The sequence below is a fragment of the Alexandromys fortis genome, unplaced genomic scaffold, assembly GCF_014885135.2.
Source record: "Alexandromys fortis isolate MF-2015 unplaced genomic scaffold, M_Fortis_MF-2015_v1.1 scaffold_36, whole genome shotgun sequence".
Taxonomy (NCBI): domain Eukaryota; kingdom Metazoa; phylum Chordata; class Mammalia; order Rodentia; family Cricetidae; genus Alexandromys; species Alexandromys fortis.
This window is the reverse complement of record NW_026067915.1, coordinates 13,463,005-13,490,120: the sequence shown is the minus strand read 5'-3', so window position 1 is coordinate 13,490,120 and position 27,116 is coordinate 13,463,005. Positions and strand designations below refer to the sequence as shown.

General features: G+C 45.1%; 1 long non-coding RNA gene across 1 annotated transcript in view; it reads right to left on the bottom strand.

Annotated features, from left to right (window-relative positions):
- The window catches only part of LOC126499937 (uncharacterized), a 158,146-nt gene extending 132,368 nt beyond the window's left edge, over positions 1 to 25,778 (bottom strand). Inside the window, exon 1 of the long non-coding RNA XR_007591209.1 lies at positions 25,123 to 25,778. This is a non-coding gene — a long non-coding RNA (uncharacterized lncRNA). The remainder of the gene's footprint in view (positions 1 to 25,122) is intronic.
- Between the last annotated feature and the right edge of the window lie 1,338 nt (positions 25,779 to 27,116).

Here is a 27,116-nt window from a genome sequence, read left to right as displayed (position 1 = left end):
GTGTGTGTGTGTGTGTGAGTGTATATGTGTGCGTGCGCGTGTGTGTGTGTGTGTGTGTGTGTGTGTGTGTGTGTGTAAGTAAATGAATGACCAAGGTTGAGGCTGAAGTTCAACCATGGTTATTTTTTTAATTTTTTGCCTATTGTGGGCAAAGCCTTGGGTTCAATTCACAACAACCAACAAACCAATGAAAAAGACATTACATTTGGTTTATCTCCCTAGGTTAGCCATGGGGGGGCCACTTCTTTTCTTCCTGATTTTGGGAAATTGTTTTATCTTTCTTCTTGTTCATCTGAATCAAAATGTTGGTCAATGTATGGGTCATTTTAGATAATTAGCTTCTGTTTGAGTTTCCTATTACTTTTTTTTGTTTTCTATACCATTGAGTTTTCACACTTGCCATGCCTCCTGACTCTAGGGTGCCCTGGTTCAAGCTCGCTTTCCTTTTCCAAGGCACAGGGAAAATTCTGTGGGGCCTTGGCACCATTTCTTCTCTGATGCAGGTATTCTGGTGGATAGGACAGGTGTTTTGGTGTAGGAGGCAGGTGTTCTGGTAGATGAGGCAGGTGTTCTGGTGCAAGAGGCAGGTGTTCTGATGCAGGAGGCAGGTGTTCTGGTAGATGGAGCAGGTGTTCTGGTGCAGGAGGCAGGTGTTCTGGTGGATGGGGCAGGTGTTCTGGTGGATGGGACAGGTGTTCTGGTGCAGGAGGCAGGTGTTCTGGTGCAGGAGGCAGGTGTTCTGGTGGATGGGGCAGGTGTTCTGGTGCAGGAGGCAGGTGTTCTGGTGAATGGGGCAGGAGTTCTGGTGCAGGAGGCAGGTGTTCCGATGGGGGAGTGGCTGTTCTATCTCATGAAGCTAGCAGACTGCACTTTCATTTTCATCCAGCCCAAAAAGGCCTTACATGGCCTCTGCAGTAATCATTCAACTTAAAATATCTTACAACTTCTTTTTATTTTCTCTCTGATTCACATAGTATTTAAAAGTGTGTTATCAAGTTTCTAAATATTTGAGCATTTCTTTTTTTGATTTCTAGCATGAATCTGTTAAAGTCAGAATTATACTTATTTTAATTTTCAGTTGAAAAGTTTTAAACTCTCTCACTCTTTCTCTGGTGTGTGTGTGTGTGTGTGTGTGTGTGTGTGTGTGTGTGTGTATGGATTCCAGCGCTTGCATGTGGAAGTCAGAGGACAACCTTGTCTATCAGTCCTTACTTGCCACTTCATTTGGGGCTGGGTCTCTTGTTCTCCACTGCATATACCAGGGTGTCTGGCCCAGATGCTTCTCATGATTTTCTTTCCCCCATTTGGCCATAAGAAAACTGGGATTATAGGGGTGTACCACTACTTCTGGCTCTGTTTTTGTTATCATTTCCACTGTGGCATTCTAATCTAGGTTAGAAATGACTGTGCACTTGAAAAGTGCATGTATCCTCTGTCCTTGGTTGCTGTAGTCTGTGATTATCAGGTCAAATGGTTGATAGTATTGTCCAAGCTTTCTGATTTCCTCCTTACTATCTGAGTGTGTTGTGTATTACTGAGAGTGTGATAGTAAAACCAACGGTTTTTAAACCATCTCTCCTTCCCTATTATGCTTTATGCATTTTAGTGCGCTGTTGTCAGCTATGGACACACTGGTCATGGCTATGCTTCCCTGATGCCCTGACCCTTTTATCATTTGGAAATGTCTCTCTTTTGGTTAGGGTAATTTTCAGTCAATCTAAGTCTGCTTTTTAAAGTATATTCACCCGGCTCTCCATAGAAAATTCCTACATACTACTTATTTATTTTTCCCACCTTTCATTCAACCTGCTGTGGATATAAAATATTTTTGCAAATAGCAGAACTGATATAAATTTATATTTTTCATTTATTGTGTGTGTGTGTGTGTGTTCATGTGCATGTGCCATGGCATGTACGTAGAGGTCAGAGGAGAATGTTTAGGAATTAGTTCTTTTTTTAAAAGGCTTATTTATTTATTTATTATGTATACAGTGTTCTGTCTGGATGTATACTTGTATGACAGAAGAGGGCACCAGATCTCACTATAGATGGTCGTGAGCCACCATGTGGTTGCTGGGAATTGAACTCAGGACCTCTGGAAGAACAGCTAATGCTTTTAACCTCTGAGCTGTCTCTCCAGCTCCACGAATTAGTTCTTTACTTCTGCCATGTGGGTGTCCCGGGGATTGAACTCAGGTCCTCATGCTTGATAGTAAGTGTCTTTATCTGTTGTATCTCACTGGCCTCAATCTCTGTCTTTATTGTGATGTTTAGTCTTCACATTTGACCATTTAATGTCTTCTTGGTAGCATTAGACTCTTGCCTTCCTTTTGCTGTAGTCCTGAATTTATGTTGTCTTCCCCATTCCTCTTTTACTGTCTTGGTTGTGCCAATAAATGTTAAGTGTGTCCATTTATTGATCCGTATCTCTTTTTGTTAGTGGCTAAGACTATTTTTAGTGAGTTCTCTAAGTTTTACAGTCATTCTTATTTATTACAGTCTTCCTTAGCTTAATACCAAAATAATTATAGGTTTTGGAAATTGCCTCACTGAGCTGCTTTCTCCTTCCTCCTTTTTCCTCCTATTGTTACACTATTCTCTCAGCAATCTGCTTATTGCTTTATATGTCCTATTTCTTTAAGGACACTGAGAGGGGAAAAAAGAGAAGTGTTTTGTATTTACCATGTATTTATTTACATGTTTTGTATAACAAGCACGTGTAGCTGGTTCTTATAGTCCTTATGCCTCTCTGTGGAGTCTAGTCCATTGTTTGTCATGACTTGCTCTCTATGTCTATGCTGTATTCCGTGTAGAGCAAACCTGGTAGTAGTGGATTTCCCTTCTTTATCTTTTAAAAAGAAATGTGTTGGTGGTTTTAGCATCTATTTGTTTGTGTGTGTGTGAGTGTGTATGTATATGTATGTATGTATGTGTATAAGTATATGTGTATGTGTGAGTGTATGTATATGTTTATGCGTGAGTATGTGTGTGTGTGTGTAGGCACATGTGTGCCACAATGTACATGTGCACGTCAGAGGATAGGTAGTTCCTTTTCTCCCACCATGTGGGCTTTGGACACAGGTGCCTGGGTTTGGCAGCAAGTCCCTTTACCAACTGAGTAGTCTCAGTGGCCCTAGATGTGTTAATTTTTATTTCACTTTTTTTGAAAGAGAGTTTCAAATGTAAAATTTTTGGTTGATAGTTTTGTGCTTTCAGAACTTAATCAAATTTAGTTTTTGTACTTATATCTTTAAGACATCTTTTGAGATCACTGGTTTGATAATAATAATTCTACTAGCAGTAAATACTAACAATAATAATACTATATGTGTGAAACTCAATTTTTAAAGTCCTGTTTGGAGTTGGTATTGAGTTCTGCAGGTCTGTGGGTTAATGTTCTAAATTAGGTTGGGAAGGTACGTGTCCAATCTTACCCGTCATTGTCATCCTTCCCTTAAACAACCTCCCCTAAACAATTCCAACAGCCAGGTGGACTACGTTACAGACATGATTGTATAGAGGACATTTTATGTCCAAATCATAATCATATCACTTGTGTCTTATGACTGTCTCTGTTAGTCTAGTTTCTGATTGGTCTATCAGTTTAAGCCGTCAGCCTCAGTCAGGATAAGCGTTTCTTTCCTTTCTTACCTCTGTGAGGACCTGTGGAGACCTCAGCTTGGCTGCTGCCTGGTTTGTTATTAGACTCTACCACTGCCCTCTTGAGTCTCGAGGTCTTTCCGAGCCATACTCATAGTGGAGGAAGGGAAGTAGGGACTGTGGTCAGGACTGTGCGGCATTTGGAACAGTTGCACCACCTCAAGGAATCATCAGTGAGATGAGGGAAGAACTTCACGTCTGCTTTGAAAGACATCATGCTTCTGTCTGATACAGTTGTGAGGGAGTGTGAGCATGCTCCTGGCTGAGGCTCATGTCCAGGATTGAGCAATAATGTGTCCCAAGGCAAAATGGTATCATTCTCTTGAACACATTTTATAGAGTTAGGAATATTCCTCCTGAGAAGTCAGGGTGGCATGAGCTAATGTCTTTGTTTGTTTAGTAGCTGTTTCTTGCAGGACAAAAGGGGACAGTGTTGAGAGAAGGCCCTTTCGAGTGGCTGGCAAACAGCGCTTCTCTCCGCACTCCAGCTCTCACGCTGCAAACTTCCTTGTGAGGGGTATTTTATATATATTAAAAAAATACCGTTCAGGCAAAAGCAAATCTGTCCATGCTGTGGGAAGGTTCAACCTCCAGCCCAGAGGGCAGGAAGTTCAAACCCACATGGTGGAAATGATCAGACGCTTAACAAGGAATCTCACACTAGCTCAGAACTAAGAAAATAGATCGGTGTTTATTAAGGGTTAGACTTACAAAGTCAGGATGTTCTGCTTGAACGATGGACGAAGATCAGATCCAAAGCAAACCTAACTGCCAAAACGGGGCCCAGGGGCAAGTAGAGAGAGGAAGGAAGGGGTTGGACGGGGCTTCTGCATCCAGGTAAATAGTCCATGAGGCCACGCCCCAGTAGGCGGGTAGGTATTAGCTGTAACCTTCCTGTAGCAGGACAGCAGGCATGTAGGATTTTTTTTTTAAATGGGTGTTACCTGGTCCAGAAATTTTAGCTTGGTAAGATTAGTAATGTTATTCAAATCACCTTGCGCAGGAAGCTACTAGACACTGGATGAGGCTGACCTAGGTGCAGTGATCAAAGGGTGGGAGGAGTCTTGTCATAGACACACACTGCAGTGACATCTGTCGGGGTCCAGCCTTGAAGGGTTTGTATGTTCCAGGGCAGGGGCATGTGGATTAGAAATGTTAGACAAGAGGAACAGAGATAAGAAAGAAACACAGAGACATAGGATAGTACCAGGAAGGCAACCCAGGGAATACTGAATCCTAATACACCCATGTTTATTTTCCATATGCTTATATACCCCAATCTGAAAAGGGGGGAAGAAGACAAAAGACTGCTTTCACACGACACAAAGGACAAACAGAACAATTACTTGTTTTTAATACTTGAGACATCGAGTCACTATTTCCTGAGTTAAGCTTTCTTATGTTTTAGGCAGGACATGCAGTGACTATACTTTAGACCAAGTATCCTGTAGGCAGCCACTCACTGGGTCAAACCTTCTGTCTTATCCTTGAAGGAACAGGAATAGGCTTGAGTTCTCTGACCTTTGGTCAAGGTGGAGCGGATCCACCTCTATGGACCATCTTAATATTCAAAACACCAGAGAACCACACCCTAGGTCAGGATATCTTGTTTGTAGCCTCTCCTTAAGTCAGACTTGTCAATAACTTTGAAGGAGCAAGTAGGCTTTCGCTCTCTGACCTTCAGTCAGGGTCGAGTGGACCCACTTCTGTGGGCCCCCACAGAGTCTGCCATCACAATGCTTGCTGTGTAAGTGTGAGGACTTGAGTTAATTCTCAGCACCTGCATGAAAAAGCCAGGCATGAGGGTGCTTGCATGTAGTCCCAGTTCTGAGGAGATGGAACTAGGAGGGTGTTTGTGGCCTGCTGGCAAGCCAATAGAGCCTAAGCAATGACCACCCAGATCCAGGGAGACCCTGTCTTACAAATCATAGATGACCTCAGAAGAAGGACATCTGAAATCAAGCTCTGGGTGCGTGCATGGACATGTAGACATGCGTGCACACGCACACACGCACACCTATACATTGTTGTGGTTGGAGGAAACATGCAAGACTGTAATAATTTTGAATCTGATTATCTCAATAGTGTAGTGGTATGGGACGTCCTTCTGTATATATGTTGCTTTTATTGGTTAATGAATAAAAAAGCTATTTCTGCTAGTGGCTTAGCAGAATAGAGCTAGGTGAGGAAAACTAAACTGAATGCTGGAAAAAGAAGGCGGAGTCAGGGAAAAGCCATGTAGTCCCGCTAGAGACAGATGCCTGACCAACAGAACCTTGCTGGTAAGCCACAGCCATGTGGTGATACACAGATTAATAGATATAGGTTAAATTAAGATATAAGAGCTAGCCAATAAGAATCTAGAGCTAATAGGCCAAGCAGTGATTTAATTAATACCGTTTCTGTGTGATTATTTTGGTGCTAAGCAGCTGAGAACAAACAAGTGGCCTCTTACAACAGTGTAGAATATTGTAAGAAACTTTTTATGTGTTGTTCGAAGACATACACAGCCACTTGGAATGGGAAGAACTTAAGTGTTTCTTGCTCCCTATAAAGGCTCACAGCTTAGCTGAAGCAAACGTTGTGCTTTTTATTTGCTGAGACAGTGTGGATACTGGTCTTGATTTCCTGACTGCTATCTATAGTGAAGAAACCAATGAAGCTTTGAATGAGAAAACGACCCCAGGAAGACAATATGGCCATTTTCCCTCTCGTGGCATTCGACTCTAGTGGATGTCTTAATAAGGGTGCTGGAAGCATTTATATCACAAGATGCTGGAGCATTTATGGCTTTTAAAAATCTCATGCTCTGTCAGCTGAGCTGTCTGGGCTCACAGTTTTATGGCTTTTAGAGGGGTAGAAATTTCAAAAGAAACTTGCTAAACAGCCAGGGACCAGGAGGCTTCACGTAGTCTGCCGAGCCTCCGAGCAGGGCCTCTCACCCTCAGCTGGCTCCCAACCAACTGCACTGTCTAGCCCATATTCTTCCTCATTAGGCATTTGAACCACTGCTCAATGGGAGAGAGACACAAAGGCAGTGGAGGGGACGGGTGCACAAGAGGCCCCTTAGAGTTGGTTTCCCTCTCTGGTTCTCTGTAAGTAAAACCCCCTTCAAAGCTAGCAAACCACCTCTCCCTCTCTAGCTTCACCCTCTGTGACATCGCCTCTGTGTTACCTTTTGGGGTCACTGTTGGCAGATATTAATTCTCTCTCCTCTCTTCCTCCCTTCCTCTGCTTCTTTCCTTTCTGCTTCCCTCCACGCCCCCCCTCGCAGCTTCTAGCTCTCCCCTGGTCCTGCTGATAGAACATAATACTGCCTTATTTGTGACTGCAGTCATTTCCATGGCAACCAACCCATAGCCCAGGTATGAGCCCTAGCTTCATGCCTTCGCTATAGACTGTGTAGGAGTGGAGGCCTTTGTAGAAGCTAAATGCCAGCAGGTCCCCTCCCACAGCTCTTGCCAGAGAGGGATTTCTGCAGAAGACTCAGAGGAGGAGCCAAGGAACCAAGCAGATCCCAAGCGTTCTCATAATTGAGCTAGTGTAAATGCAACACCCTTAGCCTGTTGCACGCATGCACGCGCCTGTGGGCCTATCTGTGCACACACCGCACCTGCTCAGACCTACAGCAGTCATGAGGCCATTTTTTCTTCTCAGAAAAATCAGACATAACACTGTGACCTGAATAAAAGCTTCTGTCTGCCATGGGAGTTGGGCTCCACTGTTTGGGCCTCCTGTTCAAAAGGTGAGGCAGGGACACTTTCAAGGGTGGTATAGGTAAGTACATAGGATGGCGACAATGTGGAATTAAGAAAATTGAAACCTTCATCTCAATGATGAGTAAGAAAGACAGGGGATGTGAGAGTTACGACTGGGAAGCTATTAAAGAGTAAGACATGAATGAATGTTTGTCCTAGACAGAGTGCTGATGCCAGTCTATAGAGATCATTCTATACAAGTCTAGCTTAGTGGATTAGTGAGCTTATTGGTGTTACTCACAGGAGCACAGATGACTCAAAGGCAGACACATTCCAAAAAAAAAAAAAACTCACCCCAGAATGGGTGACAAACCATTAAAACCACATTACTGAAGGAGCTCTCCAGATATCTTGAAGACAGCTTGACTGGTCAAAGTCTCATCTCCCAGCACTTGCTACTGATAAGAACCTTAGGGAGGGGCTTTGTGAGGCTTGTACATTTTAGGAACTCCCTGAGACTTGTTAGTTTTGTTTATTTAAGTCTTCTAAGTTTCGCCTATTTCTTGAGCCTCACTGAGCTTCCCCTGGGATGGAATACTTCAGTTAAGAGGGAACTGAGACACAACAAGCCAATGAGGTGTTCCTAATTTGTGGTGTGAATTTTGCAAAGGAGCAGGAGGGAGGCTGCTATCCCATTAGCTACCTCCCATTTGGTCACCCCCTGCTCTTTCCTCTTTGCCCACTGGATCCTTTTGTTTCGGCCCAAGTTCAGTGAGGACCATTTGAGGGAGAGGCTAGGAAAAGCCTGTGTCAAATCCCTAAGACCCCTTCCATTTCTTCACTCTCTCCTCCCTGCCACAAGAACACCCAATTCAGACAAGGAAAGAAAATACGTTTTCCATCCCCCCTGAGAAATGTCTCCATGTTGAACTGATGGACTCTTGCAGCCCAGAGCTGGGAGTGAGCTCCAGGTTCCTCCCGGAAGCAGGCTCAGTATGTCTTTATTAAGCAGAAAGACATAGGACCTGCTGGTCTCCACAACGTCTCCGACGCCATCCACTCCCCATTCCATTTTATTGATCTGCTTGTCTAAATGAGTACTGCTAAGCTCAGTAGGAGCTTTCCAATTAAATAAGACAATTCACGTTGCCTGCCGCCTCTGCACTGTGCTAACTGCCCTGTACCCTGGGAACAGATTCAAGACTTCTCAGCAAAACAAGTTGCTTTAATCAAGGTGCTCCCCTGCAGAGTGCTCCCATCTGCGGTTCATTTCTCTTCATACGCAAAGGTTTCCTTGATTGGAGAACTGAGAAAAATGAGCTGCTTTCCCAGGAACTGGGCCTGGAGGTCCACTGGTGGCTACGGAGACTGCACTGGCCTAACTGCCAGGGTGGCATTTTAGAGAAGGCACCTGGGGGGTCAGGTGACTCAGGATTTCACATCTAAGAATCCTGCCGGTTCTGGTCTTTGACCTAGAAGCCCTTGATGGCAGTGGTCACATGGGGGGAGGTCTGCTTGTTCCTGGATGACTTACAGTGTTGGTGACACAATGTTTTGAGGACTCCAGGAGGCTGGAAGACTGGTGGAAGGCAATGGTGGCAGGGAGTCCTCCCACTCTGGGACGTGTACCACTCTCTAGCCATGACACCATCACAGGCCTACAATGGCCCACCCTGGTTAGACCACGGTGGATGCTTTGCTTAAAGTTCATTTTTGGTAAGCACGTGTCTGTCTTCCTTTTTCTTAGTCCTCTCTTTTCTGGCCTATTGTACTGGCTGGTTTTGTGTGTCAGCTTGATACAAACTAGAGTCACCAGAGAGGAAGGAGCCTCGGTTGAGGAAATACCTCCATGAGATCCAGCTGAAGGCATTTTCTCAATTAGTGATCACTAAGAGAGGGCCCAGTGGTCCTGGGTTCCGTAAGAAGGTGGGCTGGGAAGGCCAGGGGAAGTAAGTCAGTAAGCAGCTCCTCTCCATGGTCTCTGAATCGGCTCCTGCCTTTGGGATCCTGTCCTGTTTGAGTTCCTGTCCTAGCTTCCTTTAGTGATGAACAGCAATGCTGAAGTGAAGCTGAATAAACCCTTCCCTCCCCAACTTGCTCTTAGGTCATGGTGTCTCATCACAGCAATAGAAAATCTAAGACACCTAGCTTCTTCCACCTAGATGGACTGCCACGTCTTCTGATTTCTGGCTGGCTTCACCTATGAAGGAACATGGGGCCATCCAACCATGGGTGGAACCCTGAAACTGTGAGCAGAAATAAATATAGTTTCTCCTTAAAAGCTGTTCCGTCAGCTAGTCTGTGGCAGAAGTAACTGGTACAAGACCCTTCCTTCATTCCTGCACCTAGCCCAACATTAGGATGATCCAGACCTCACAGATCCGGCAGGTGTCCCCCTTTCTCCCTACAGCCTTTCTTCGCTTCCCCCTCAACCCCCTTGTACCGGCTGAACAATCCCGTGAGACATGCAGCTTAATTCGCACTTTCCCGTGTGGCCTGGGTGGACAAAGACAGGTCCTCGACACCTCTTTGAGCACTAAGTGTCTGGGTCGGGACTTCTCAGCAGTGGTATCTTCACTCCCGCCAGGCATCTAATGCCTTCATTTCGGCCACATCTGGCGGTGTCAGCCAGAGGACATGGAGGCGGGCTGCGGCCAGCCTGAGCACTGGCTGGCTGCTCAGAGCCTCCATAGGACCTACTGGGAAGGTTCTGGGAAGAGGTATTCGACCTTTCCTAGTCTCAGAAGAGAGAAGTGCTGGGGCTAGGCTCTGAATGAAAGCAGGTTCTGCCTGGAGGGGGGTGGGTGGACGGACCTTTGCCCTCGGAAAGAAAGGGAAGCATTTGAAGAGCCAGTAAAGCGTCTCTTCATTATCAAACCCCAGCGGGACTTTATGATAATTTTTATAACTTCCTCATTCAAAATTCTGGGTGCTATGAAGGTTAATAACTTGTGTTTATTGAAACTTCCCTTCAAGGAACAGAGAGCTCTGCAGGCGTTATCTAATTCAGAGTCACCGCAGAACAGAGCAGCAGGAACGGGGTGGGGGCGGAGCAGGCACCAACAGTCCAGTCCTGGAAATCTGAAAACATTAATAGCTCCAACGGAGGGTTTAAGTGGATTTTAGAAAATTGCAAGGTGAATTTAATTCATCCAGGAAGTTCCAAAGTGGAGCTTTCTCATCTGCCAATGGGGCAGAAGTCCCCTGTATTGGCATTGCTTTGGACTTTAGCAGATGGAAGAGGAGCAGGCCTGGAGAAAGAAATCGAGATTAACATAAAAGAACCCAGTTGGCAGAGAGACTGGAAGTTCCCTTACCTGGCCTAGCTGTAACATGCAGAGCAGGTGTGAGAAGGGAACAGATGGTAGATGGCCTATGAAGGGTGAAGGGCCTCCTGCCCAGCGCTTTGCAGTGCATCTGTGCTCTTCCCCGGCTCTCCAGCCCACTCCTCTTCTCAAGGCTGAGTTTCCTTTCTTAATAAAAGATAATTTTTTAAACACATATCTGTGGTGCAGTTCATCCCCCCTGGGGCACAGGACCTGGTAACTTCAGAGGGTGCTCTTGGAACTCAGGTCTGCACCGGTAGCAGAGGTGGAAGGTATGAGCACACAGCTGGGCACTTTGTTCATGCTCGGTGGAGATGGGCATCCTTTGGTCCCTCTTCCAGAGCATAGAGCAAGTATTTCTCCAGTTGAACAGAGGGGCCAATTGCATGATGCTAGGATGGGTGGATGGATGGATGGATGGATGGAAAGACAGATTCAGAGAGAGAGAGAGAGAAGAGGAGGAGGAGGAGGAGGGATGTGCAGGGTGTTTGCAGATGATGGAACAGTGGTCTTATTTTTTTTTTTTTTATTCCTTCACAGCTTGTTACTGTGTGGAGACTTATCCTCCATCTCTCAAACCATGAGAAAAAAAAAAAAAATCCATACCCCCGAGGAGAGAGTGAAGTAGAGAGGAGAAGTAATTTAGAGTTAATTGGGGGTGACAAAGGGCCTGTGTGTCTGAGTTGTCTTTGGCTTGAGGGGTTGAGTCATTTGCATCTCTTAGCTGTTCCTCCAATCTCCCATTTTGCTTTTGCTGGAAGAGGGATGTTCTTATGAAAAACTTCGTGGCCTTTGTTTGGTTTGAAACATTCCCAAATGGCCAGAAATGTCTGGTTCTACAGGCGAGTCATGGTTTGAGAGATTTTCCTCTCACAACTTTCAAATAAGGAGACGAGGAACCAGTGCCCTCTGGAGCAGATGTGACCTGTGTTTTTGGCCAAGGAGGAAGAGGAAAGAAAGGACCCAGCCAAGCAGCTCATTCTTACAAGTGTAGGGAACCAGTGCATAGACCCCGATGTGCTCTTCACAGCCAGGCTCCCCAGTTGCACCAACTGAGCAGGATTTGGCGACTGATACTAGTCTCCTGCTGCTTTAATTGCGAGTTCCACACCCCTTTAGCCCCTCCACACCCATAGCAATAGGATGGCTATGGTGGGGCAGAGGCTTTTGGTGAAGCCAGAGGTTCCAAACCTCCTCGTTTGCCATTTCATTGTTGCTGGACATCTTTCTATCTGTGGTTGGCTTGAGCCTCTTGTCCCTGTATCTTCAAGCCAACACATTTTGGGCTCACAGGGTTTGCACATGTGAGCCAATAGTGAAATAAAGGTGCATCATATTGAGAGAGCGCAGAGTGATTCTGAGGTAAGGGAAGGTGAGCAGAAGTTGATGTCACGGTGTCCTTCATCTGCAGGGAGTGCAGAACCACCCTCTCACTTGCATGGCATTGCTCTCAGGATCCAGCATTCCACACAATGTGCAGGCCCAGAAAACGGTAATAGTCATGTGACACTGATAAGCTGGCTCTTCATTTTCTTTTAAATCTAGAGTTAACACTCAAAATTTAAAAGATGAAGCAATGCACACATTGAAGCATTGTCTGAGGTTCCTAGCCTTGTTTTAGTGTTACAAGCTCCTTCTGCCTCTTAGACAAACTCCTTTCCTGGTGTTACCTACAGAAGTACCTTTCTGGCCGAGCCGAAGCCTGGGGCTGGAATGAGAGCGATCTTGAGACTTTTGCCTCTGAACGTCTCAATTTCAGTAGTTCTAAATCTCAGCTCTGGATGTGCCTGAAGCACGCTTTCTTCTACACCGGCTGTATATATTCAGCGATTTAACGACCCAGCCTGTGACCTGCTGTTGCTATTGTGGTCGGATGTCTGATTTTCCATTTGTAGATGGGTTTTGAATTTCATTCTTCTCCCAGGCTTTCACTGGGAAACATTCCATGAACTCACACAAAGAATAGGTATTCAGGGCTTGTGTTGTAGCTCTGAGAGAAATCTGAGCTGTATCCAGTGGAGAGGTGTCCTCGGGGGTTAGGAGTTGAGAGGAGGCCGAGTGAAGCACTTAACTCAGCTCTGAATGTAATGGGCATTACATGAGAACATGTTTGGAGTGAACTGTGGTAATGTGTGACCCGGAAGAAAGACCACAGCCCATTCAGAAGCATTACTGAGGGGGCCCTGGGAAAGTCGCTGGCAAGTGGGCACGGCGGGATTGGAGGCTGTGTCTCCTGACTGAACTCAAGTCCTAGTCTCCCTGCGAGTGCTCTGTTAGACTCTGCACTGCGGGCTGTGGGGATTTGTCAACCCTCCTAAGTGGGTTCTTCCTGGATGAGAGACCACTCACGCGTCCAGGGGAAGGGAGATTTCCAAGGTCAGAGAACTATGGATGACCTTACTGATTCTGATTCCTAAGATTTGAATCCTCCTCCACCCCTGCACACATCCGTTCACTTATCTATCCTCTTCCTGCTCCTGCAGTTTGAATACTGATTTTTAACTTCTGAAAATTTTAATATAATTGCATAATTTCCCCTCTCTCCTTTATGCCCTCTAACCCTTCTCAGGTACTCATGCATTCTGACATCTTTTTATTTCATTTTTGTGGCATATGAACATACAACACACATACATAGGTATGTTCCTAAGTACACAAATGACACACTCTGTCTGTATTATGTTATGTATGTGTATATGAGCTTAGGGTTGACCTCTTGTATTGGACCAGACAGGAGTGTCTTGTCTAAGGAAGACCATTTCTCTGCTCTCAGCATTTCCAAGTTGTCCATGGTTCTTGGTCTTGGGTTGAGGCCCCATGAACTTTTCTCCATCCCTGTCGGCTTGTCCATTGCTGTCATCCTTACTCTCACTTTTTAGCCCACACTGACTTCCAATGCCTGGTCCTCCCGCCACAGCCTCCTGAGCGCTGGGATGACAGCTGAGTTGGCCACTGTGCTGACTTACCAAACACTCTGTAAAAGCCATACACTGGGGAGAATACTGAGACTCTGCCAATGGCCACAGTCCTGTTCCAAGAATTTCATGCTTGGTGGGACATGTGGGTGTGTCCAGGGGCACTTCCAGTCTCGGGGTGGTGATTGTACATATGAAGGGCAAGATTTAAGTCTGACATGAGTGTGCATCTTCAAGGGTGGTTTCTGTGTGGAGGTAATAACTGTTGAAGGGAAAGCTGAAGTTTTGAATTTGGAAATTGGAGATTAGGAGAGAAGGAAAAAATGTGCGCCCGTGTCCAAATGAGCAGACTCCATCACTTCCATGTGTGGGGAAAGGGCATACCAAAGCCTTCTTGTTGCCCCAAGTAATTGTATATAAGGAAAACGCATTAGTTACTTTGTTTCATTGCTTTGAAAAAAATAGCTTAATATAGGAGAGATTTATTCTGGGGCATGGTCTGAAGGGATGGATATAGTCCAACATGGCAGCCGAAGGCTCAGGCTATTTGGCAGGAACATGAGGTTGCTCACATACATTTCCACGGCCCAGGAAGTAGAGTGAGGGCTGAGAGTGGGAGAGTGGGGCCAGACTATAGAACTCAAGGACTGACCCCAGTGACCTACTTCTTCCAGTGAGGTCACACTTCCTCTCAAAACAGCACTACCAACTGGGGAACCAAATACTCAAACTGGGGGATATTTTCCATATAAGCCATTAAGAAAATCTTTTCTTGGCTTGCTCAAAAGGGAGACTTAATCTACTTTAGACTTGTTCAACTAAGTGAATTAAATTCAGGACACCCACTTAGATTGGAAATTTGGAAGAACAATGAATGAATTTTTCAGTGTGATATTTAGGATATGCTTCTACTAGGAATTATAGTTTATCTAAAATTCAGGATTGACTGGGTGCCTATATGTTTTTTCATTCTTTATTATTACTATGAGCATATGTGCATTATATGTATGTGTAGGCACCTGTTCCACAGCACACAGGTAAAGGTCAGAGGACATATCAGTGCAGTCTGCTCTCTCCTCCTGCCATCGTGCTGTTCCGTGGATCCGACTCAGGCCCTCATGCATGAGAGGCAAGCTCTTTCCTGACACCCATTTCTCCAGCTCTCGGGATTTCTTTAGAACATGGCTCCTTTCCCACAGTTTGATCCAGCTGGCTGGAGAGGGACACCATTGTCTTTCCAACATGCTGAGGCCCGTGGTGGTGGGGAGGGATTTCTGCAAAGTCTTGTGAGAGGAGAGCCCCCTCTGCTCCAGGGCCCCTTTCCTGTCTGTCGCCTTATCTGTTGGTCTAGACACCCCAGAGCTGGGGCGGAGCAGGCTGCTCTGTCTTTTGGCAGGTTAGGGGGTGTTGTGAGAGCAGACTTTCCCAGTCAAATGCTAAAAAATTTCTGAGGTGAGGACTCTGGAAGCAGGGAGTTAAAAACCATCACAAGAACAAACATGGAAATTATATATGTAGTAAAAGTGGATTATGAAGGATGTAGAAAACGCTTAGAGAGTGAAAATAAAAAAAATCCAGCTAAAACCATTGAGTTGGTTTCTCTAAATATTTAGATATGCATGTCATGCATGCATGCACGTATGCATCTATTCATTAAACTGGCATTTATTGTGTGCCCTCCTCTTCCAGACACTGGGATTAGAATAGCAGGGAGTAAACAGCAAGAGTCCCCGCTCTTAACGCTGCCGGGAGACACAGATTTTAAACAAGAACATGAGATATTGGAAGTGAAGTGCTAAAGCCGAGTGCGTTAGTCCAGGAAATGGGGATGTGAATTCTGGGAGAGGAGAGGGGTTGAGAACAAAGGACTCATTACTGAGAAGATGGATTTTCAGGTGGGGACCCCAAGGCAGTCAGGGATGGCTTATGAGACCGTTGAAGGTCACTCTGTAGGATAAGAGTGAGTGGAAGGGTCTGGGGATGGACCATGTCCACAGAGCCCAAAGAACAGCAAGAGGTCAGAGTCGCTGGCAGTTCAGGGGTAAGACTGTAGGCCACCCAGGATCAACAGGGCACAGGGCGCAGTGGGTTTTTCTCTGTATGTCATAAGGGCCGCTGGAGAACGTTTCCTGGAGGGTGAGATCATTCGGTTACCTCAACAGCATCTCTCAGTCAAGCTTCACAGAGTAGTTCTCAGGGCTTGGAAGGTTAGCTCAAGTTAAGAGGAGGCTATTGGGGAATTACAGGTAAAATACAGGTGTGGCTTGGGCAAGGGTGATGTGGGGTAATGAAGAGTGGTTCAACTCTGGTTTGCCTTTGAGAGGTAGATCTAGCAGGAGTGGTTGATGGAATGGGCAGGGGGAGGGGGGAAGAGAGAGAATGTGATTGGGAGCAGCTGGAGGAGCAGGACTGGGCATGGACGGGGAGCCCGGTGAGGGAGGGAGCAGGCTTCAGGGTGACTGTCGGGAGCTTAGATGGACAAACCCAGTGCCTACTGGTCATCTCCCACAGATGTTGGTCAGACATCTGGATCCATGAGTCTGGCATTCAGAGAAGAGGTCTGGCAGGAGATAGGAGGTTGGGGTGCATGCAGGTAGAGATGGAAGTCTGCTGATTTGCAGCCAAGACTCCTTGACTGGACCGGTATCTGGTTCCCCAGCTGTGGGCTGGTGCTGAGTCACTTTGTCAGGTAGGGAGTCTACTTTACCTGAGTATGTTTATGTGTGTTTGTGTGTGTGTGTGTTTGTTCAAGAGGAGGACTGAAGGCTACCTCAGCTTTTATTTCTTAGGTACCACCCACCTTGTTTTTTCTTTTTCTTTCTTATTTATTTATTTATTTATTTTGAGAGAGTCTCTCCCTAGCCCAGAGCGTGCTAAGCAGACTAGGACAGCCAACCTGTAAGCCCCAGGGTTCCCAAAGATCTGCCTGTCTCTGGCTCCCCAGAGTGGGGATACAATCATTGTGCCACCATGGGCTCTGGGGATTGAACTGGTCCCCTTGCTTGCAAAATGAGCACTTTACTGACTGGCTCTCTTACCAGTCCTTTTGGTCCAGAACTTTCCATGGAATGAGACGGAGCTTGCCTGAAGCTGAGACCATAGCCATATTTTCCTTCCCTGGCCTCTCTGTTCACTTCATTCTATATGTGTTCCTCCTGAAGGAAAGCATCCCCTCACACACTACTCCTTCCAGAATCTTCCAGACTTTTCTTTTAGGGACCCTACCCTAGCACAGAAGCCTTTTCTAGTTACTTGGGAAGAGAGATGTTTGTGCTCAGTGCCCTCTTGGGTCATTCTTGCAGAAATTATTTGGTTTTTACAGGTTGTGTGTTATTTGACTGCATGATGAGTCAGGATGGATTTGAGATGCCACTGGCCTCCTGGCACCCCATGGTTAGCAATGCAAGGCTAGTCCTGGGTACAGGCGGGAGGACGTGCTGGTCCTGGGAGAGGCTAGTCATTATTTCTGCTTCAGTGTATTCTAATCATGCTCCCATCCATCAGACCAAGCAGTACTTTCAGTCTTACTGCAGGGCTTGCCTTCCACTCGGATCAGAAACCCGTCAGTGCATTGTAGTCTGGTGGTAGCCAATTTAGAGGTTTTCGTCTGGTAGTAGCCAGGGGCAGGCAGCATCTTTTGTATCTGTGCGTGAATGTATGGGTAGACACTTTGCCTTTAAATTGCCGCTGACCCTGCCTCCTGTTTTGAAAGGCTGCATATTTTGCATTTTAATTTTCAAGAACGATTGAGGTCACGGATAAAGAGAGAAAGCATCACAGAATGAAGTTCTAATTGACAGTCCACCCAGCACAGCAGTCTGGCTTCTGTTTCCTCTTTTATACTTAAAATGCAAGTGTGTGTGTGTGTGTGTGTGTGTGTGTGTGTGTGTGTGTGTGTGCATGTATGTGTGTACATGCTTGTATGTGTGTAGGTGCCCATACATGAAGAGACCATGCATATGGAGAAATAGCCTAAGGTACCATCCCAGGTACACAGTTCACCTCTTGAGATGCGGTCCCTCATCAACGAGGAGCTCACTTATTTGGAGTCAGTGAGTCTTAGCTATTGTCTCCTGGTTTTGCCTGCCTCCTCAGTGCTGGTATTAGAGATGCTCACCACTGTGGTGGTTTGAATTGGAATGGCCCCCATAGACTCATGTGTTTGAATGCTTGGCCCTAGGGAGTGGCCTTGTTGGAGTAGGTGTGTGTAGTAGTAAGTGCAGCGGGGCTGCGTCCCCAGCACCCCAGCTGCCTGCTAGCTTATGCCCGAAATAACAACACACAAACTGTATTCATTTAGGCACTGCTTGGCCCATTTCTATCTAGCCTCTTCTAGGCTAATTCTCGCACCTGGACTAGCCCATTTCTAATAATGTGTGTAAGCACCCCAAGGTGCGCTTACCGGGAAGATTCTAGCCTACGTCCATCCTGGGTCGGAGCTGCCTGGGATAGCTGAGCCTGGCGTCTCTGCTCCAGAGAGCAGAGCTATCGGGTCTGAGCTCACTTCCTCTTCCTCCCAGCATCCTATTCTGTTTACTCCTCCCACCTATGTTTTAACCTATCAGGGCCAAGGAGTTTCTTTATTGCTTAACCAATGAAATCAACAGATTGATATATGACACTCCCACATCAGGTGTGTCCTTGTTGGAGGAAGTGTGTCACTGTGGGGGTGGGCTTTAAGGTCTCATATGTGCTCAAACTTTGTCCAGTGTGGGACACAGCTCTCTTCCTGCTTCCTGTGGATTAAGGTGTAGAACTCTCAGCTCCTTTTCTAGCACCATGTCTGCCTGCATGCTGCCATGTCTTGCCATGATGATAATGGATTAAATCTCTGAACTGTAAGCCAGCCTCAATGAAATGTTTTCTCTTAGAAGAGTTGCCATGGTCGTGGTGTCTTTTCACAGCAGTAGAAACCCTCACTAAGACAACCACCAAGCCTGGCTTCTTACGTGGGTGCTGGGGATCAAACCCATGCCCTCGTGCTTATGAGACAAGCACCTTACTTACTAAGCTTTCTCCCCAGCCGTCTCTCATACTTCTGATTTGACATATGTGTCTCTGTGTAGTGTGTATGTACGTGTGTATGCACATGTTAGCAGGTGCACACACATAGGATATGTACATGTGCTCATAGATGAACGAGGCTAGCATCTTCCTTGATTACTTTCCATCTTATTCACCAAACCAGGGCCATTCAGTCGCACCCAGAGGTGACTGATGGGGCTCCTTTAGCTTGTGTCTCTGTCCTTCATGTGCTAGAATTACAGGCTAGCCACCATGAGCACCTAGCTGTAGATGTGTTCTACAAATCTAAATGCTAGTCCCTATGCAGTGAGCATTTTACCCTCTAAGCCAGTGGTTCTCAACCTGTGGGTCATGACTCCTTTGGTGGTTTGAACAACCCTTTCACAGGAGTTGCCTAAGACCATTGCAAAACACAGACTTTTGCATTACAATTCATAACAGTAGCAAAATTACAGGTATGGAGTAACAACAAAAATAATTTTATAGTTGGGGGGGGATCACCACAACATGAGGAACTGTATTAAAGGGCCGTATCATTAGGCAGGTTTAGAGCCAGTGCTCTAAACCATCTTCCCAGATCTTCTTTTTATACTCTTAAGCTATGGTATTACCCAAGTACTGTGTGGTACCAGGATGCCAGTCTAAAACTGTCTCCATTAACACATATTAATACCCCATAGTTGCTCTTTAGACCGAGCTATAGGACATTTCCATTACTCCAAAATGTTGTCTTTAGATTCATTTTTTTTTCTGTTTTGGTTTTCATATAAGATTTTGATATTCATATTTGTAGAACTGGATAATACATAGTTATTTTGTATCTTGCTTCTTTCATTATTCTGCTTGTGAACTTCTCTCATGAACTTTCATTCATAGATGCAATTTGTTCTTTAAATATTTCTATGTGCTGGGCTGGAGATGTAGCTCAGTTGGGAGAGTGCTTGCCCAGCCTGGGTTTGATCTCTGGCAGTGCATAGATTTCATAGATTACAATGATATGTGGTGGTTTCCAACTGTAATCCCAACATCAGAGGTGGAGGCAAAAAGATCAGATATTCAAAGTTATCTGCAGTTGCATAGTTTAAGGATATCTTGAGATACACGAAACCTTGTCTCAAAAGAGATTGCAATAGCATGACCCCTAATGACATTACTATACTCAGAGATCAGTGTCCTGCTCTGTCATCACCAGAGAAGGTCCCTCCTGCAGAGATTCACAGACAGACAATAAACAGAGAGAGACCTTGGAACACTCAAATCCTATTTGTCTCCATAAGTCCTCTCCTTAGGACTCAGGCACTGATGCGGAAGAGGAGGAGGAAACAGAGCAGTGGAAGGCATCCGGGGCAGACACAGACAGCTCACAGAGGCTGAGGCAGTGTGCATAACGCATGGGAGTCTGCACCAGGTGGGGGGTCTAGAGCTGGGATTTGAAGTGGGCACTGGCCTCCATTCCTAGCCCTGAAGCAATCTCCAAAGATAAACACTTGTAAATGACAATTTAGTTTTCTCCCAGGGAGTCTCTCTGGGGTTACAAACTACAGCTCAGCGGTGGGTAGCCACCTGTCTCACAATGTTGCCAGGGCCTTTCTTCCCTCCCTCCCTCCCTTCCTCCCTCCCTCCCTCCCTCCCTCCCTCCCTTCCTCCCTCCCTCCCTCCATCTCTCCCTCCCTCCCTCCCTCCTTTTTTAAAAAATTTACCTTTATTAATCTTTTATTTTCATTTTTATTTTTTCTACTCTAAAGATCCTTGCATACATGTTATGGTTTCCAGTTTTGTGTTTTTATGGGATTCCCGTGTATATAATGAATGGACCTGAGTCTGTATCTATTGCTTGTGCTTTTTTTTGGGGGCTCTTTTTCCTTCTGTTTGTTTGTTTTGTTGTGTTCTGATTTTTTTTTGGTTTACTCTTATTATATCTTGTTTTATTATTATCCTTTAGAAGCCCATTCTTTTCCAATGAGAGACAGAATAAGGGTGGACCCGATGGGAGGGAATGTGGGGCGTTACTAGGAAGAGTAGAAGGAGAGGCACCCATAACCAGTATATATTGTCTGAAAAAATATCTACTTTTAATATAAGAAAAGCAGAAACTAAAAGATATAAATCTTGAATAAGCAACTGAAAGAAAAACATAAAACTTAACATTGCCATAATAATTTTTTTCACATAATGTTGAAATATTTTTTAGGTAATTCAGAATAGATATGTATATGGACATTATTTAAAAGAATATTTTCAAGTGTAAGCACATCAAATTTTTTTTTCATAAAAGGTCAAACTTGGGTACCTTGTCCTCTCTTAAGACTAGAGAGGGAGGGAGGAGGGTGAGTGGGGAAGCTGGAGGGGAAGGGGAGAAGGGGAGGAAGTAGAAATTATTTGAATGGAAAATAAAAATAAATAACTAAAAAATAAAAGGTCACACTTACAGGTAGAATAGCTTAGTATTCTAATGGAATAAGTTTAAATGTAATAAAACCATAAAGACGTTATATATAGTAGTTAGCTATATAAATACTTTTCAAATTTACCCATTCTGTTCATTGACTGATTTTAGTTTGGGCCCACCTTAACATTTTTAGCGTGAGCTTAATGTCTGTAGACTGATTTTTCATTCCCCTGCCTCATATGAAGCCTGCACAAGAGACAGGATGGGATCTTGCACACTGATACTTATTTTAAAGAGGAGAAATTGTCCATCGCCCCATAGGGGCTGGACAATGGGCTAGGGCTAGGGCTGGACCATGGGCTTTTTTTTCTGCTCTAGCTGTCTTCATCAGATTCCTGCCAGCATGTCCCCGGAGACTCTCAGTGTCTACCGTCCATCTTGAGGGACTTCTCTACCCTATGGAGTATAGGAGAAAGCTATCCTCCTGATGCTGACACCTGTCCTGACCCTTTTTTTTTTTTTTTTGGCTGAGTTTGATTTTATTGGAACAGGGCAGTTTTCCTATTTGCTTTTCAGCACACAGATGTGGTCTAAACTCAGGCTGGCAACAGCAGAGTCTCTTTCCTAAGGGAGCCATGGAAACCCCACCTGACAGATCTTCACAGTTACAGCAAAGCTTATGTCTGTCAGACATGGCAGGGAGCAAGAAGAAACCGTGTGGATGTTACCTGCAAGGACACTGGGATTTAAATGCTGCCGCTTCAGGGGTCCCTTCTCCAGGTCTGGCCAAATGGGCAGGACTTAGTCCACCTTCCTGCTGGCTCCCCTAAGCAGGTGCTCGGGAGGGGAAGCATGCCAGAATTTAAGGAGCAGAAGGAAAGGAAGGCCATGGAACAGACGGTGCCCCAAAGCCTGGCTTCTGGCGATTTCTGATCTGAGTGTTCAGAGAAGGGACTGTTCTCCTTCGGTCATTCTGCCACGTGCCTCAGAAATCACAGTAATGTGGGGGTCAGGTTTCTGCAGGATTCCAGGAGCCCAAGTAGTGAGGCTGCCATCTCTGCTCACCTCCCTACACTTGCTCTCTCTGGCTGTCGCCGTCTCTGTCTTCTTGCCACTTATTTCTTTCCCTCTTTCCCTCAGTATTACTTTTTTCTTAGGCAAACAAACAGAAAACAAATGATGGTCTCCAGAATGCGGTGGTAGAATTTACAGAGCGGCGCTGGGGAAATGGCTCAGTCAGTCAACTGATAGACTTGCAAGCCAGAGAACCTGGATCAGATTCCCAGAACCCACGGAGAAAAGCCAGACATGGTGGTGTCCATTAGTAATCCCAGCCCGGGTGGAGACAAGGAGCAAGCCCTGGAGCTTGCTGGCCCAAATGTCAAACTCCAGGTCAACTGGATAGCATTCCTAAGGACTGAGTCGAGGTAGACCTCTGGTTTCCACATACACAAGTACACACATGCATATATGCCTGCTCACATGTGCACACGAACAAACACATATGAACACACACAGTGTTTCTATCACCAACCATTTAGTCCCTATTTATGTTAAATCTTGTTACAGGAGAGGGGAGAGAGAGAAATGAGACCAGCTCAGCACCCATGACCTTTCTGTATCCTAGAACACCCTTAGTGTTGCACTGGGCACCCTAGCTCACCCCCTTCTGGTTACAAGTGTGGAGATGCTTGTCTGAGATTCAAATGAAGCTCTCCCTGCTTCTAAGTAGCTTGTTTCTGCTTTTGTGACTTTGGCTTTTCCTATGCATCTTGCTCTTTCAGTGATAAAGAGACACATCGAAGGGTAGGTGTGGCGGTCTGCAGCATGCAACTGGGGGTGACTTCCAAGAGGGGCATGGCTATGCAGAAGGAAGAGGACCACGTGAGGTCAGCTTAACATGTACAGCAGTTTAGGCAGCCTCCCTTGGCTGCCTCATCTGGACTCGGGCGGAGGGGAGGACAAGACCTGCTGTTTTAAGCAGTATAGACAGAAAGAACAGTAGTAGGTCACCAGTCACTCCCTCCACCCCTAGCCTAATCTGGACTCTGTTTAGGTGTTCCCAAGGGTATTAGCCACATCTCTGTTGCTATGTGTTGAAATAGGAGCGGCGGGGCTGCGTCCCCGGCACCCGGCCGCCCGCATGGCTAGCTTATGCCCGAAATAATTACACGGAAACTGTATTCTTTCAAACACTGCCTGGCCCGGCTAGGTCCAGTTTCTTATTGGCTAGCTCTTACATATTGTTCTAACCCATTTCTAATATTCTGTGTAGCCCGCGAGCTGGCTTACCAGAGAGGATCTTAACCTGCGTCTGTCTGGAGTGGGAGCATCATGGCGACTCACTCACTAAGCTTCTTTCTCCCAGAATTCTCTTCTGTCTACTCCGCCTACCTAATTTTCTGTCCTATGAGGGCCGAGGCAGTTTCTTTATTATTACAAGACCCACCTCCATCAATTCAACAGATGGCGCCCAGACGTGATGGGCTAAATCCACTTAAAAACCTGAGAGGGCTTAAAAAGGAGAGAGAGAGAATTTAAAACAGCTTTTTGCTGTTTCTGGGTTGCGTGCCACAAAGAAATTGTCCTGACTCGGCAGCAGGAAAAAACTGGCTGTTTTAAAATGCCGGCTTTCTGAGCTGTGCCGCCATTGTGATCTCTGTCTGGCTCCGGCGGGAGACAGAGCTTATGAATGGAGCATTTGGATTAAAGTGCTACGATTTGTTTGATGGCAACTAGACTGCTGTGTGCCTAAAAGGGGGACATTGTGTGCCGCAGCTCAGAGGCACAAGCAGCTCCGCCATGCTAATGGTGCAATGTGCAAGGATCAGAGGCACGAGCGGCTCCGCCATGTTGGACTGGGTGGGGCCAGCATACAGTACCTGTTTTTGACCTAGGAATGTCACAGCTTAGATTCTTAAGCGCTTAATGATTTAAAGGCGCAAAACAAAGTGCTCCTGGATAGTGAAAAAGTTACAGATTCACAATAAAACAGATTCAGACACTGTTGGATGAATGTACGTAGGCTTGGGAAAGAGAAGAAAAAGAATATAAAAAAGTTAATGTCTTAAAAAGAAAAAGGGTAAAGTCTTTAAAGAGACAGAGTACAGAAGTACAGATAGTTATAGATTAAGAGAAATAAAGAAAAATAAGCCACGTAAAAATGGAAAATTCACAGAGAGTCTGGATTATGTACATTGTGTTTTCTTTAAAATTTTTGACTGCGAAGGAGCTAAGTACAGAGAGACATTTCGTTACATGGGCTGCCAAGCTAAACCAAAATGGATATAAGGGTATTACGATTTCAAAATTTGGATCTAAGGTTATGATGCTTTGGAAAAGTCCTTCTTTTGTTTTCACAGAGGATGTGACCCTGTGGATTGCATCTATTCCGATTTGGTATGATAGACCACGCCCTCCTGAAAGGTTGCTGTGAACACCCTCAAAAAATTGCTTCGCTCAATTGCCAACTGAGATGAACCTGGCACACAGGTTACACCCTAAATGATCTGATTAACAGCGCCCCTACTCAGCAGGAAGCAGTTGGGAGAGAAAAAACTACGCCCATGTTCCCAAATATTGTTTATAAATGTTCTTTTACATTTAAAGGGGGATATGATATAGATATAAATAATTAGCATTGGTATGGATTTTATGGTCAATTTTGTTATATGTATATGATTTTTGATCTTGATTAAGGTATTGTGATTGTGTAGTTCATTTAAAAATGTAATGTATAAATAGGAAATATAGGTTGTTAATGGATAATCATTGATAATAGTAAAGCTTGTAGTCACTTGTAGTCATGTTAGATTTTCTAGATATATAGAGATATATTTCAGTTAGATAGGCATTCTTCATATCTCTCAAAGACTGCAGAACATGGCATTTAAAATATTTTAATAACTTAGGACTTTTCATGACAATGAGACACGTCTGCTCCTGGCAGCACCAATCTACTTCAAGAGGAAGATGGGCATCCAAGAGGATCCTTATGGAGTTTGATAGCCATTTGGGCAAGAAACTGCTCTTGCCTGGACTATTACATAAACTGGACACAGAGAACCCGCAGAGAGAGGACTACTGAACTTGCCTAAAGGTGAGATGACCTTTTGGGGTTCCTGCTTCATGAAAGAGTCTGCGAGACATTCTGCAGGACACAGCAAAAAGTGACTGAACTGTCTTTAAAATTTCCTGCTTCATGGAAATGTCTCTGGATACTATGGGCCTGAAGGCTGAAGATGGATGCCCCAACGGTACAGAGGAACTTTGGGTGACTGTCCAGGCAGCGAGATGTCTCTGTCATTTCTAGAGTTTTCTTATTTCTTGTTACTTAAGTATTTATTAATATATCCTTCTGGAGTCTTTGATGGAGTTGAAGAATGAATAGTTATAGTTTTCCTTAGTTATGGTAAGAGATAAAATAGATATAAATATTGTAACTGTAATTCTTACTTGATAACTGTTTTGTTATATGTAATTTTACTATGCTAAAGTTAAAGCCTTTCTTTTTTGTTTAAACGGAAAAAGGGGAAATGATGTGGGAATGATTTCTTACTAATAAAGAAACTGCCTTGGCCCATTTTATTGGATAGAAAATTAGGTAGGCGGAGTATACAGAAGAGAATTCTGGGAGAAAGAAGGTTAGAGGAGAAGTCGCCATGATGCTCCCACTCCAGACAGACGCAGGTTAAGATCCTCTCTGGTAAGCCGGCTCGTGGGCTACACAGAATATTAGAAATGGGTTAGAACAATATGTAAGAGCTAGCCAATAAGAAACTGGACCTAGCCAGGCCAGGCAGTGTTTGAAAGAATACAGTTTCCGTGTAATTATTTCTGGGCATAAGCTAGCCATGCGGGCGGCCGGGTGCCGGGGACGCAGCCCTGCCGCTCCATATTTCAACAGCTATGAGAAGCTGACTGGTGACATTTTGTCAGCATACTAAAAAACAAAGAGAGGAAACTAGAAATGGGATGAATTTATACATCCCCAGCCTGCCCCTGGCAATGCACTTCCCACAGCAGGACTCCACATCCTAAATCTCCTATAACCTCCCCACCCAGGGCCACAAGACAGGGACCAAGTGTTCATTGACCTGAGCCTGTGGGGGACTTTCTCAAACCACTACACCAAGGTTTGGGAAAATGTTAACAGCTAACTATGACCTTGAAACCCTCTGTATTGTGTCCAGAGCCCCGGTGTGGGCCATTTTTGTGGGAAAGTTTTCTGGGTTTGCCTGGGGTTCCAAACCTTTTTTATGTAAATTTGATGTATCTATCAACATCCCCACCTTTGAGGGTATTAGCCCTCTTAGACAGCTCATTGGTCCCACCCCACCACAGCAAGACCAGCGCTCATACTCACCCTGTTTTCTCCATTTTCTCTGACCTGACTTTGCTGTATGACTTGACCACGTAGGATCGGACCAATTCCCAAATGAAAATGTCCCCCATTAGGTTTTCCTGTTTGCTACAGAATTAAGTGATTCATTGTCTTTTCGAAAGCGTAGTTAACTTGTATTTTGTATATGAGTGCTTGTCTACATGTATGTATGTGGACCTTGTGTGTATTTTGTGACTTTGGAGGCCAGGAGAAAGTGTTGGAGCCACTGGAACTGGAGTCATAGGTGGTTTTGAGCCAATAATGTAGGTACTGGGAACCAAACAAGGGCTTTCTGCAACAGCACCAAGTGCTTTTAGCTGCTGAGTTGTTCCTCTAGCCTCATTTTATTTGGTTTTTGTTTTTTCAAGACAGGGTTTCTTTGTGTTACAGTCCTAACTGTCCTAGAACTAGCTCTTGTAGACCAGGCTGGTCTCAAACTCATAGTGATCCACCTGCCTCTACCTCCTGAGTGCTGGGATTAAAGGCCTGCACCAATACTGCCTAGCTAGCAGATGGAGTCGCTTGGGCCTCTTGGGGGGTCTGGCCTGTGTACTCTGTATCACCTCCAAGAATAGTATCTGTGTCCCTAAGAAGTCAGGAAGGGCACAGGAAGAGAGGCAGAGGGTCCCTTTTTTTATGCCCTCTCTAGGGTTCTTTTATTTTATTATGCATCCCAACTAGTTTTTGAAATTATTTTTTGTGTGTGTGTGTGTGTGTGTG